Raw genomic sequence first — 15,326 nt, 5'->3', positions numbered from 1 at the left:
TTAATCTGGTTTTAATACTGGGCATTCCTTATGGTCCCCAAAGCTTTCCAGGAATGATCCTTGAATGCAGAGCCAGGAGCCATCACTCGATGTGGCCCAAAATTAAAAAAAAAAAAAAAGACATTAAAGCTTTCATTTCTCTGATCATTTTTGTAATACAGGTGTATTTGTATATATAACATTTACATATAAAGTAGCCATGTTTCTCTTTCATCTAAAGACAACTGTGAGACCAAGTCACAGCACCTTGGAACAGAAGGATAGGCACATACCACCTCACATCTCAAAGTCCACGCTGTCTACACCTAAGTGTCTCTCTGCATGTTCTCCAGACAGAAGCTCTTGCTATCCCCAGTTTGAAAATGAGGAAATTGATACTCAAGGTTCTAAATTAGACTCCCAGATTTTTTAATAGTAAGCAGAGAAAAGGGAAAGGTAACTCAATTATTTTTGCTCTTTATAACCCACGATTTGAGATCTCCCTTCAGTTTCCAGTCCACCAAAATCTCAGCATATTCTAGCTTTTAACTCCCTAATTTTATCCCACTGCCTGCTCACAATGGCATTTTTGTGTTCAAATATGCCCAAATCATTCCAAATTTATACCAACTTTATATATTATTAACCTTTCCTTTTCTAGATGGGTCTAAGATGTAGGTCAAATATCCTGGGTAGGAATATTTCAGAGGAGAAAAATCAGCTAACTGATTAAGTTTGCTGAAACAGGGCAGGATATCTCTCAAAAGCTACAAACGACTTTATATAAGTCTTAATAAGTGCCTTTGCCTTTTATTTTATTTTATTTTATTTCAATTTTTTAAAAATTGGAGTCACTCGCAAAGATATTTGGGAAAACTTGGGCTTCCAAAGATCTAATTTAGGACCTCACACATGCCAGACATATTCTTCATATGTCTTAGCCCATATCTCAGCCCCTAATTCCTGTTTTAATGTTTGTTAACATGAACTCATTTTATACTTAGATCAAACATCTGATGTATGTATATGGTGGTGTGCCTTAGCAGATTCTGGTAAAACAGAGGTTAAATGACATTCCCAAAGTCACCTGGGACAGAGGGTTTTGAGAATAGCTCAGCTGGCCCCCCCAGTGCCCATCCTTTCAGCTCTTCATATCCAAGTCAGTAAATGTTTATTGTTCTTCCCCTCTTCTTTCCAACTACCTGCAGAGTAATCTCCACAGTAATATGACAGCAACTATAGAATACCTTATATTACAGTTTCCTCTTTGGGGCTTATTTACCCAACTTCTCTAAAATATTTTTCTTCTGACAGGAGCATAATAATGTTCTGCAAAGGAAGCTTGTTCTGGGCAGTGAGATGTCAGATGTGAACATACTGAGTCATGTAAACATGCCTTTCGGGGCCTTCGCAAGCCTCCAGCTGGAGGTCACTCTGCGACAGTCTCAGGGAGCTGTCACATTCAGTGTTTTGCTTAGGCTTCCCGCAGCGAGTTTTCTTCCTTCCTAAATAATGAGCGCTTTTGTAGCCAGAAAGTGGGACCTGATTAGTTGAGGTTAACGTGAGAAGATTTCAGAGGGAAGGAACTGCTTCTCTAAAGTCAGCCACAGTATAATATATAAGGAGAATAAGCAAGGGGAATGAAAGCAATAGAATAGGGCACTGTGGAGTGTTTAAAGATGAGGACCACCACCTATAAAAGACACAGACCAAACTCTCCCACATGGAGAGGTGGATATTGAACTTACAGAGCAACAAGATTTCAAAGTTTCACCTCAGATGAGAAACTATAGAAATTTTCTCTGAATATAAGTAACCTCTGGATGTCTCTGTGTTATAGCTAGTGGCACCTATGTTGGTTCTGATTCTACTTTTTTGTTTTGCTCCTATTGGCAGAAGTCATTGGTGTGGGCTGAGCCCATGATGGGTCATATTTAGTGACTTGTGACTATGTACAAGGAGCTTCACCAAACACTTTGACTTCATTTACTCCTTTAAACTATTATAATAGACCCTTTAAAGTAGAAAGCCTGACTAGCACCTCTCTTAAAACTGGGAGACAGAGGGTGAGTTCCTAGAAATTGAATTCTAAGTGGGCATTGCTCAAATGTAACCCAAATATATAGTGCTGCTAAAATCTCCTTATAAGGGTTTTTGAAGAAACATGATTCTAGTACTGTGATAGACATATCATATAGCCTACAGAATACTATTGTGCCATATGCATAAGGAGTGATATGAAAAGTATGTGGTTGTATGTTAAACATGCAAACACTTACACACACAAACATACACTCATACACACTAACCCTGATAAGAGTATGCTTAAAAAATACAGAAGCTAACTGAACCTTAAGCTCAGGAACCAAATTTGTAACAATTTTGACAATAAAGGTGATCAAAGTAGTATTTAATTATAATCCAAACTACAAGCAAATCATTCATGAATCCACACCAGTATAAATTATTTAACAAAATATAAATAGGACACTTAAGGAAAATCTTCAACTTTTAAAATAATTTTTGAAAACTACAGATTCCTGTTACAGTGAAAGCTGGGCAGAAGAACTATCTTTTGGAAAGAGGCCAAATGAACCGCTTGCCAATAGAGGATGTGATCGCAGGATCTGTCCATGATTGAACAATAATGGGAGAACCCCTCAATTCTTTTTTCCCAGATCCACTCTTCTCCTAAGGAAATAAACATCTGAAAAACATCCATGGTAATTCAAAATTGAAATCTCAAATGTCTCTGAACCATTGCAAATAAGGAAGTCCTGAGAAATTCAAATAGAAGTGGACCTTGAAGGGGCATGACTACTGAGTAGAATGTGATGCTCAAGATAAAATCCTGGAGTAAGAACTGGGTAGCAATGATTACCTGGCAGGGGAGATGCCATGATTACAAAGGTGATTTTCCCAGAGCAAGTCTTATCCACTGCACTCCAGATGTGCTGACCCCTGTGATTTCCCCTAATGTGGGAAACAAAACTGCATAATTTGTGTTAGTGGGGGGACTGCATTCGTGCTCTCCCCTAAAAAAAGAGAGAGAGAAAAGGAACAGGGTAGAAGGGATACATGAAGAAGAGATACATGAAGTTCAGAATCCAATTCTAAAATTTCCGCACCAATGGCAATAAAGATACCATATTCATGGAAGGCACAGGGCAAACTTGATGTCCAAGCACTTTCTACATGGTGTAATGTTAAATCTAAAAATATGCTAACATAGAATATTTATTTATTTTAATTTTATAATCATTTTATTTATTTTTTAATTCTTATTAAGATATCATAATTTACAATTTATTCATAGCTGAATTTCAGGCATACTTAATGCTCCAGCACCAGTCTCATCACCTGTGTCAATTTTTTTCACCAGTGTCAAATGTAAGCCAGAAGAAAGACAGACATGGGATGTTCTCACGTATCTGTGGTACATTCAAAATCAGGACCATGGAAGCAAGTTATTACAGGGGGGACATCTAGATCACCATTGTTTCTAGAATATAGAAAGAAGAAGGGCAGAGAAGGAAAGAAATCAAGGGAGAAGTAAGAAGAAACAGAAGCAGGGGTCAGGTATATCAGGCGCATAGAATATTTATTTTAAGGTTTCTTAAATACCTTACAGTACTTCTGACTTGGGAACAATGGCCTCCACAGCCACTCTCGTGAGAATTGATATAAAGATGCAGGAATTTCCTTTTTGCATTAGCTGCCCAGTAGTTTATCTAGGAATACAAGGAACCTTCATCTGTGTAATGGGGCCTGTGAACTAACTGTGCTGTCGCTGTCTTCAGAGATGGATGCTGCTGGGAAAGTGAGGGGATTCACCAGGAGAGGACAGTTATAGGAATCAGCTTGTCAAAGCACTCGTCCCCAGGAAAGCAATAGATTCTTCTATAACAAAGTATCATTTTCTGGTGGTGACAAGCATCCATTTTCCTGCTTCTTTGCACGTTCCAATTTAGAGTTCTCAAGTTATTCACAAATCAGCACAGTATTCACAACAGCCGCACGTAGCCGCTATGGAATATTTTGCAATGTTAAGCAATTTGTATTACTCTGACATTTGAATATGTGTAAGTCTAGACAGAACACGCATGAAGCGTGATACCACTTTGTTACACTGACAACTAGAGGGATATTGAATTCCGAAGTGATTTTTTATCCTTTACAAAATCTTAATTAAATTTTCAATAAATTTAAAATGCAGCTTTATTTTGGTATTTTACTAAGTAATTGATACATATTTATGTATTTGCCCATTTCTTTTTGAAATAAGCTTTTGATTCTGCCTTTTGCTTTTAATAAGTGCTCTTTAGCATTTTAGAATCTTAACTTTTTGAAAAACATTTAATTTTTTCTGCCTTCACTTTCTTTTTGTGCTCTTATTTATGCTTCCAGCATGGATTTATCTTTAATTTTTGTATACATACAAATATATGCACACTTTGAACCTTTGAACAATTAACGTGTATGATATAATTATATAAGCCATCTTTATGACAGTAACTATTTAAAATTTAAGAATAAGTAGTATGGAATAATATAAAATTATTTATGAAACACACATGCCTCTCATTATTCACTCAAGATTTTTGATTCACTAGCAGAATTCCCAGACTCATATCATATTAATAACAATAAAATTCAGCCTTCTCTTATATTGTATATCTTTTAGTCATATAAATATCATAGCTTTACACATTTTTGTTTTGAAGGTGTATTTACCAGTAGGAGGATGGAAGATCTATGCTTAAGACTTTGCTAGTTTGATATACAAGACTTCGCTAGTTTGATATACAACTGTTCAGTATTTAGTCATTTTAATAAAATGTCTCTATTTGTGTCTTGTCCTGCACCTCCAGACCTCAGGAGTCCAGATTCCAGGCTCTTGTACCACCATGGTTCACACCAGGACTCTGAAACACAGTAAATATTAAGCTCTACCCTTGTTTTCCCAGCAGAAGACTCTGGCATAGTTGGGTCTAAACCAGGCAGAGCACGGCTCTTACTCTCCCATAGATGGTCTATTATAGAGCTGGGGAATCGCAGCTCACGGGCAGACTGTTCATATGCTCTGTGCTATGCCAGCAGACAATAACCTCTTTGAGAAAGCTCTTGGGGTCTATTTTTAAGAGAAATCCTATGCCCAGAACAAAAAATATGCAGAGAAGATATCTGAGGCTAGCGTAGAAGGTGACAAATCTCCCAAGCACCCAGGCCTCTCCCCTACCATTTAAATTATATAACCATATTTCCAACAACTGTAGAGAAAATACACAGCAATAACTAAAGCCCGAGGTGCAAGATTTAACTAAAAAAAAGCAAATTTATCATAAAAAGATAAAAATCATTCTTTTTCTTCCTTTTCTTTTCTACTTATATTTTACCAACACCATTCTTTCTGACCTGTCTCTTCTGACCATCCATGTAAAACAGGGGAGCAGGAAGACAACCCAGCTCCACCCTATCCACTCCTGCCCCCAATTTCTTTTTCTGATAGGACTGGCAGTAGCATTTGCTGTCAGGCTGTAATTTAGAGCAAACCCATGCAAACTTGAACCAACTGTATATGAATGATTGATGGCTAGAACTAAAATTTTCCTACTGCCTGAGAATCTTGTTTTAGTATTATGATCCTAACACATTGAATATTGTGCCTTTTTCCATTCAACAGTGATATTTAGCATCTGCCTTTATAATAAAAGGTATCAGTTAGGAGCTGTCTATGTGTTCAAAGCCTATATCTAATTATAATCACTTGCTATAGGCTATCTTGTTAAAATTTTTGAGCAGAATGAATAAGCATGCCTGACAAGTTCAATGCATTATTAAAGGTGTAATTACTTAGTTATTGCACATGTAATCCTGAGTTAATTATGTGACTTCAAAATTCATCACTTTTATGTTTATTGGACTTTGATAAGTTCACCCATATCTGATTTATCTCAAAGATCCATTTCTTTTCTTGTGTCAAACTTAGTTACAAAGGCCAGTTGGTTAGAAAGTGAAACTTTGGAACTCTAGTCGCTTAACTAATAACAGCCATGGTTATCTTGAGTTGAAGAAGACACCCATTATGGCCATCTGTAGTGAAAGCATGGTCAAGAGAGGATGCAGCTGATGTCAGAACTCTTTCAGATGCCCACAAGTACATCATGTTTTATACTATAAAGTGAGTACACCTTGTCTTTCTCACATACTTGATCATAGGAAAAGACAATAGGAATTAGATCTTTGCTGTCACTGAGATAAAAATATTTTATAGGTATTGGAAATATTTTAAATCTCTTGGTAACATAGAGGTTGTCCATGAACTATGTACTATTTATTAATTGACCTATAAGTAAATGGGAATTAGGGCTGAAGAGAATACAATAGACAAGGAGTTTGTATTGTATGCAGCCAGCCTGGGTTCACTCTTCAACATCCTATATGGATTCCCAAGCACTACTAGGAGTAATTACTGAATGCAGAGATAGGAGTTGTCTCTGACCATCTGCAGGCATAGCCCCAAAACCAATAAATAAATAAATATAAGTTTATTTGTACATCATCTCTCACTTTTTATTACTAACATTACTAAAGCATTAAGGTTTGGTATTATATAATATAATATTGATGTAGAAACTGATAGATCTTGCAAATAGATGTAGTAAATTTATGGTATTGATAAATAGCTCACAGTCCTCTATTTCCTCTTCTATATGCTTTTCTTAATTTTTTATATTTTTACCTTTATGTAAGAATTCAGTACAGGCATAATTTGCTGTCTCTGACTCTTTAAGGTAAGAGCAAAGAGTGCAGAGGTAGGAAAATGGCAGAGCTTCAGATGTTACTAGAGAAGGCGATCTCAGCTGTCAACAGAACTCTGACTGAGTTATCAGAACCTGACCTGGCGTGGTAAGTGACTATAGAAACAAACAACTATATACAGGATACAAAAAAAATGAAAGATTTAAAAGAAACCAAAGCTTATACAACTCAATCTCCTGCTAGTGTTGAATGTAAGAAAAATATACTGAGCAACAATATACTCCAATAGCTGAGCATCCAAGTATTTCAGATCAAGAAAATAGAGTGTTCTACCAATCATATCTCTCAGACTGGACATAAAGAGAAAATGGCTCCAAGAGACATTGGTAATATGACAGTAAATACAAGTATATAAGGGATAAAATTCCCAGGTACACTAGTTAGAAGACTGAAAACTCTGGGGCCTTTTTGGAGTGGGAAAGTCAACCTCCCTCTACTCCTTACACCCATACTGCCAGGAGACCCAGAAGCTACATCCATACCCCACAATTTGTCATATAAATTGCCCAGCTTCACAGCTTTATAGCACAACTCAAGAGATTCTAAGTCAAAGAATTGTTCCAGCTCCTGGAGCACATGGCCAAATACACAGCCTCACAACATATCCCAGTTCCACAATACTCACAGTCCAATAGGAGCACAACAAATTAGATGTAAAAGTATGATAGAAGTCCACTCAGTAAGTGTGAACACAATGAAATAATAACTAATGAATAAGTGAAAACAATAACACAGACTGCTTAACTAGCAACAAACATCTTAGTAACTTCTCAGACAATAACTTTAATAACACTATTGTGAGTTATAACTATTTTCACAAATTTTCTTTTACTGAACAATTTTCATAATTCAATTTGCCATTTTGTTGAAGCAAGAAATATAAAATAAATTATTTTGTGCCTGATAAGTGGGCAGACTTGGGGGCTTAGGGGGTAAATGAGGAAAATAGAGGAGGTAATGTCACATTGGTGATGGGATTGGTGTTAGAACACTGAATACCTGAAACAACTATATAATTTTGAAAATGTGTAAAATAGCACAAAAATTCATAATATAATATCACCTGAAAATATTGAGCAGCTTATAAAAATGGTCAGAAACCCATTGACAAAATTGTGTGGTTGATATGGGCCATGGTGTCAAGTAACTAAATGCTAAGCATAGACATAACCAGTAAAAACTGGCACACTGTGGGTGACAAATTCTCCTACTCAGAAACCACCAAATTCTCCCATATCAGAAAAGGGAATACTGGGATAGAATACTCCTGCAAAAGTTGCAACCTAATAAACCCTTAATTCCTAATAATTGCATATAAAATCTGCTAAACTGAAACTTAACATAGCCCTGCTTATTTTAAATCAGATATCAAGACAAGTGGGAGTAGTTAATGAAGAGGAAGTTGAAAAAATATGGAAGTAGCCATATTGATATTTCCATGATTGTGCAGAGACCTCAACCACCCACTATTGACCCAGTTGCTGGTCAACTACTACTACCACCACCTCTACCAGATGACATTCACATATTTGATGATTCTTTACCTCCATTACCTCCAATGGATTATGAAGATGAGGAAGCTGAGGTAGTTCAGCACAATGATTTACATGCAGATGAGGATCCTTCTTAAACTTCATAAATTATATTGAAAAATTATGGTACATATGATTACACAAAGGGCAAGGACAATGATGAGATATTATTTATGTAATAAATAAGAACTATGGTGGCTGATATATAGTAGTCTGCAATTGAGTGATTGGTTATTTCCTGGAACCTATGTTGTAAAAACCATGTTCTAAATTTGGGGGGGGGGTTTGGGGCCACACCCGGTGACGCTCAGGGGTTACTCCTAGCTATGCTCTCAGAAATCGCTCCTGGCTTGAGGGACCTTATGGAACACTGGGGGATTGAACAGAGTTCATCCTAGGCTGGCGCAGGCAAGGCAGACACCTTACCACTTGCGCCACCACTCCAGCCCCAAAAGCATGCTCTATATTGATTAAAATTTTGCTTTAAAAGTATTTTTTGGACCACAGAGGTAGAACAGTGGATAGGGCATTTTATGCTCATGACTGAACCTAGTTCAATCCCAGGCATGCTATATGTTTCTTGGAGCCCTGCCAGGAGTATTCCCTGAATGGGAAGCCAATAGTAAGCCCTGAGCCAAGTGTGGCCCATCTCCACAAACATTTTGGTTCTTAGGTTCTTTTAACTGAATCATATAGTAAAATATTATGTTAACAAAATTATCTTCTTTTTTGGGGGGGGTCACACCCGGCAGTGTCCAGGGGTTATTCCTGGCTCTATGCTCAGAAATCGCTCCTGGCAGGCTCGAGGGACCATATGGGATGCCGGAATTCGAACCACCATCCTTCTGCATGCAAAGCAAATGCCCTACCTCCATGCTATCTCTCCCGCCCAATAAAATTATCTTAAAATATGCCATATTTATTTAAGAAATAGCATGCTACTTAATTAGTAAAATGGAATGTTTGCCTGTAGGCATAAATGTTTGAGGCAGTTTTTGTATTGCTAAATAACAACTTATAAAGATATTGTTCTGGTGAAAGATGTATTCATTCAATGACTAAAACCCAACCACGAACATTTTTGTAACCATGGTGATTAAATAAATTATTATTTAAAAAATTAACACGTTGTTCCTAACTGATGTTGCTTAATATATTTATGTATTGTTAACTTTATGCACATTATAAATATTCTGGAGGTTTAGGCCATAATATTTAACAAATCATGATTCAGATAGTATCTTTCATTACATGTTCAGTGCAATATGGCTATTCATGCTATGTCAAACTAATAGAGAGACCAGAGTTAGTACAGGGGTTAAGGCACTTACCATGCATGCAGTATATCCACGTTCTGTCTCTGATACTGCCTATAGTCCCCAAACACTGGCAGGAGTGATTCCCGAATGCAGAAAAAGGAGATCCTGAGCAATTCTGGGTGAGATCCAAAAATTAAAAAAGGGTTTTCAAATAATTATCATTATTTCTTCAAAGCTTACAATATGAATGAATTATCATACTAAAATTTCTTAAATTGAGCTTTGCTTTTCAGATAATATGTAAAGATAAATTGCTGTGAAGAAAAAGAGGAAGTATAATAGAACAATAGGCAGAGAAATATATTGACTCTTTTAGGAACTTATTGTGTTTTAACAAAGATAATGAGAATTTTAGAGCAATACAATGTTACTTGTCTCTAGGCCATCTTAAACACAATGATAAGCATTCCTAAGGAGCTGTTAACAGTTCCTTTATTAATTTAATCATTATCAGTCTCACTGTGAGGGACATCTTAGTTTCTGTCAATTTCAGTAACACCAAGCAAGTCTAGGACATTCAAAAAATAGGGAATATAGAGCTCAGATTTCCCCTGACATTCCTCTCTCCAAACAAAATTCCCCTAATTCTTTCAATTGTTTCTCAGATCTTATGGGTTTTGAATGAGTTTTAATACTAGTCATCACCTCTGGCATATCAGGATCACAGTATGGTACCCATATTTTCCTATTACTCTCCAAATTTGTTCCAGAAAATCTTGAGAAACTTAACGTTGCATTTCCTCAATAATTTAAGCAATGGTAGACATTTAATGCAGTCCTAGAAAGATTATATTAAATTACCAATGAGAGAGTCAATGGGTCCGTTTCTTATTTGTCCTATTTCTGGAAATAATTTATCATATTTATATGATAAGAAATTCTCACACACTCATAATGCAGCACATTTGATACCACTAAACATTGATATTGGGGACATTTTATCTACCAAGAGAAATCCAATCAGGCAAAAGTACAGATATATCCTAGGCTGCAAAGCAACCAAGGTGAATAAATCCCACTTTGTTGCTTTTTGAGAAAATATCTTAAATTAAGTAAAAATTGATTTTATAATTATTTTTTCTTCTTCTGGTCATTGATGGAGTGTTTGAGCCAACCACAACCCTGTTTAAGTTGGTTTTGCTTCTGACAAAAGAGTTGGCTTCAAGGATGAGAAACAACATAATTATTTTGTATTAAAAAATAGAAGGCAAAGTTCCTCATGGATGAAAAAACTGTTCAATTGATGACACAAATGTAGAATACTTTTGGTTGGGGACATGGATATCTATGGATACTAAGAAAGTTTTTAAAACCTAGGTGGGGGTATGTAACAGTTCTGCATCTGAGCATGCCAAATGAGCTCAGAAATATCCAGACAAATATATTGGAATAAATAGAGCATACCAAAACAAGATATGAATATATTTATTAAAATGGGTGCTTAATGAGCTATTTCCTTCCCCCTCCTCACAAAAGGAAAATAGCCATTGTTTCCCAGGAAACAACTTTGATATTAATAGCATTTAATGGATAGAGAAGATAATAGAATGGGATATCCAGAGATGCAAACTAGACCTCCATTTGATGGAACATATCCCAGTCCATAACTATTATAGTTATCTATAGAAGTTTGTGATTGGTATTGGCAGAGGGATAGGCCTGACATATTTGAATTGAATTTAGTGGAAAATAAGAAATTGATTAAAAAATAAATAGATGTTGGTGCCAGAGAGATAGCACAGCAGTAGAGCATTTGCCTTGCACATAGCTGATCCAGGACTAATGGTGGTTCAAATCCTGGCATCCCATATGGTCCCCCATGCCTGTCAGGAATAATTTCTGAATGCAGAGCCAGGAGTAACCCTTGAGAGCTGCTGAGTGTGACACAAACCAAAAAAAAAAAAAGAAAATTTAAGAGGCCTCCTCTACTTTGCAATTGGTGGGGAATTTTTTGTCTTCCAACCTTTCATTTTGAGTCTATGTTAGTTCTGATTATTTAGGTGTGTTTCTGTAGGCATTTTGCCACCCGGAGTCTTGTAACTGGTGCACTTATTCCATTGATGTTGAGAGATAATTGTCATGAACTTAAAGTTTGGTTTGCTGTTGGTCTATCTTGTCTTAAAGCAGAATTTTTTATTTGTCTTTTAAGGCTGGTTTTGAGTCTGTAAAGTTTCTGAGCTATTATTCATCCTGTGTATTCTTTAAAACTGTGTATTCTTTAAAACCTGAATGTGAGTCTGACTGAGTGAAGTGCTTTTGGCAAAACATTCATTTCATTGAATTTTGTCACTCTATCCCAAGTCTATCCCACTTTATATCCCAAGTCTTTGGGCCTTTAGGGTTTCCTGTAACATGTCTGCTGTAAATCTTAAGGATTCTTCTTTGAATGTAATTTCCCTTTTGGATATTGCTGCTTTCAGTAATCTATCCCTATCTGTAAGATTTTTTGTTGTGACTAGGCCATGTCTTGGGATGCTTTATTTCAGATCTCTTTTAGCTGGTACTTTTCTGGCATACAGAATTTGGTTGCATCCACTCTTTCACTCTGGGAGTTTCTTTGCAATGTTGTCCTTGACTGTTGATTCCTCCTGAGATTTCTTCCTGGGTCTCTGTGACTCTAATGATTCTTACAAGTTTCTGTTGAGTTTATCAAAGACTTCTATTTTCATTTGTACACATTCTTTGAGAATAAAAGAATTTTTTCCATTTTCTGATTATTTGTTTTAAGGCTCTTTTCCAATCTCTTCTGTTCTATGGAGTTGTTCTGCATCTCTCTGTCCAGAAAGAAACCTTTCCTTCACTCACCAAAATACTTCTTTGATACAGTCTCTATAGAATTTGTTGTGTGCCATTCCTTAGGTCAAAGAAAATACACTAAACTCTAGCTGTGTGTTCTTTTATGAAAAATGCATAGTGTGTGTGACCAGAGAATCACTACTTCCAAAATTTACCACCAAGATTGAAAGATGAGGGTAACAGAAGAAGAGATGACTACTGGAAATAGCACCACCACCACCACTATTACTACCACTGCTGCCAGTACATTCATCTCCACCATTACTCCTATTCCTACTACTTCCATGACCATCATCACCAGATCTCACTGAATTATTTCTACTTTCGCTAGCATGATTATCACCACTATCACTATTATTGCTATTTCTACTACCACCACTACCAGCATTGTTACAAGTGCTACTAAAACCACCACTACTGCTACTACTACAATATTTATAGTATTTACATTTATATACATTTATATATAATTATACATTTATCTTTATAGATTGATAAATCTAGCTTTTATCAAGAGTATAGTGGCCATTTTTAAATAGGTTTATATAACTATATCAGATGCTTATTTTATTTGACAATTCAGTATCATCAGTTCATATGAAAATATGGCCAACTGGATTCAATTTTGACTCAATTTGACCAACATCATGGTAGACTGATAACAAAAACTTCAGAGTTCTATTTAATAGTTAAAATTAGACTCTGTGAGGTCAACTAACATTTTCAAAATCAAATCACTAATAACTCCTTGAGTCAGAACCTAGATCCAGGTCAGCCTTGCCCTAAGTTTTTGTCCTTAACCATAGGCTTGTCGCATTCTATTTCATTATACTGTCCCACTGAACTTTCATAACAACCCTCTGAATCTTGCAACTTGAGGAAATTAAGTCTTGCAAAAATTCATAATGTGGGTTTCTCTCTTTAAATAAATGGCTATGTAGTTCACAGGAGCAAAACTAATGTTTAGGAAGAACAGAAAAGGCAACAACTTTAATAGCAAGTGCCCTGTGTTTTATATAAAGTGGGGAAATAATTTGGAGACTACTGATATTATCAGGTTTGAATTAATTAGAAAGTTTAAAATTGCTTTCCATTTGCTTCTGATTCTAACAATACCAGTTTCCAATGAAATATGTGACAAATACAAAATTCTAAAAAACTAAATAAAAATTGTTCATAATTCCACCCACAGGAGCAAACATAGCTAATTTCTCATGACTTCAGTGTATGTATTATAAATTTCAGTTTATATATTATATGTAAATTAAATATTTTAACTAATAAGTGAAATGTTTTCTATACTTTTCACCTTAATTCTCTCTCATTTCATTTCCCTTAATAAACTTAAATACATTTGTTTTATTTAAAATGTTTGTGTTTTTATTTATTGTAACATATTATTTTAATTTACCTAAACTTTACTAAAATTCATTATATAAAAAATGCTTTATAGTATATAAATATATAGTATATATTTGAGAGTATGTTGTCATTAAATTAAATTTAGCTATTCTAACCAATCTACCACCTACATTTCTTCTTTCTTTTACTCTCTCACTGGAAAAGGCATTATCTGTGCTGAAACTTGACATGTATGAAATCAAGAGCTTATTCAAGGATATGAAACTATTGAAGTGAAATCCTAGAAGGGAGAGGGCACATGTGGATCTAGGAAACACAAGGACACAGGAATATCAGGGTTGAAAGTGTCTGCCTGCAGTTGAATAAAGCTCACTTGGAAGAAATCTTAAATACCAAGCAAAAGAGTCCCAGGGCTAGTTACCCTTTTTATATCCAGGAACCACAGGATATTTTTTGCAAAGAGGGTAACTAAATCGAAAATATCCTTTAGGGGAATATGTTTGCCAGAGTTTCTGGGAGAAATTAACACAAGGTCTGGGGTGTTGGGAGCACAATCATGATTCAACCACAAAGTTATGTGATACGTTTTTTTCTTAAAGTTTTGGGAAGGACTGGCTAGCTTTTCTGAGGAAGGAAAGGAAAATGGGTAGGAGGGCTAAACTATATTAAGAAATAAGATCACTTAGAGCACAGATAGGACAGAATCAGAGAAAGGTGTGTGGACCTAGTCAAGGAGCAAAATCAGAGCTCAGATGGAACCATACTTACTTTGGGATATGTCTTACTCAGGCTTCCTTCAGAACAGATCTTGAAACAAGTTTCAGGGAAGCAATTTCCAAAAAATACTAGTATAGGGTTGGTACCATGAACTTGGGGTGGGGATCATCCAATCAATGGTCCTCATTATGCCTTTAGTGACTGTGCATGCCCATCATAAAAGCTTTTAGGCAAAGCAGTAATTACTGGTGGAATTCTGGGACCAAGGTCCCATGCAGGAAAAGAATTTGGAGTTTGAGAAAGGTCTGGCAGCATTTATTGCCCTGGGCAACATTGGAAATTAGAGGTGAGGCAAGCAGTTAAGCAACAATTACATAGAAATAGTATCTAGGGGAGACCAGATTCTGTCAGATGGACTAGGCTCCAAAGTGACTTGTGGACATGATTAAAGAATGTGATAAGGTGGGATCATGGTGTTCACTGATGACTACCAAGGCCTTTGCTATGGTGATGTTTTAGATAGCATGTCTCTCTAAAAGAATGGGAAAGACCCAATGGAAGCACTTGCCCTTAACCTGCACAGGTGTGAGATTAAGGCCAGTGATTCACTAAGCTAGCTTCAGAGTGAAAATTTTCATTCCTTTCTTATTTCCATAATTTACCATAAGACCTAATAGAAGTGGAGGAGAGGGGAAGACACCAAAAACAATGGGTTGTGGTGGCAAACAAATGCTCATTGACTGTGTGAACTACCTCATGGCATAGGTATGGTACAGGTGAGTGCTTGTAATGTATAAAT

At 36.1% G+C, this 15,326-nt stretch overlaps 1 non-coding gene and 1 pseudogene across 1 annotated transcript; both read left to right on the top strand.

Moving 5' to 3' along the window:
* Nucleotides 1–2,852: 2,852 nt before the first annotated feature.
* Nucleotides 2,853–3,017, top strand: LOC126019493 (U1 spliceosomal RNA). The gene has a single exon (XR_007499179.1). It is a non-coding gene; the product is annotated as a U1 spliceosomal RNA (small nuclear RNA).
* Nucleotides 3,018–3,629: 612 nt separating this feature from the next.
* LOC126018378 (abl interactor 1-like) lies at nt 3,630–8,119 on the top strand (annotated as a pseudogene).
* Nucleotides 8,120–15,326: the final 7,207 nt, after the last annotated feature.

This window comes from Suncus etruscus, chromosome 9 (genome assembly GCF_024139225.1).
Source record: "Suncus etruscus isolate mSunEtr1 chromosome 9, mSunEtr1.pri.cur, whole genome shotgun sequence".
Lineage (NCBI taxonomy): Eukaryota > Metazoa > Chordata > Mammalia > Eulipotyphla > Soricidae > Suncus > Suncus etruscus.
This window is presented reverse-complemented; position numbering and strand designations above follow the sequence as displayed.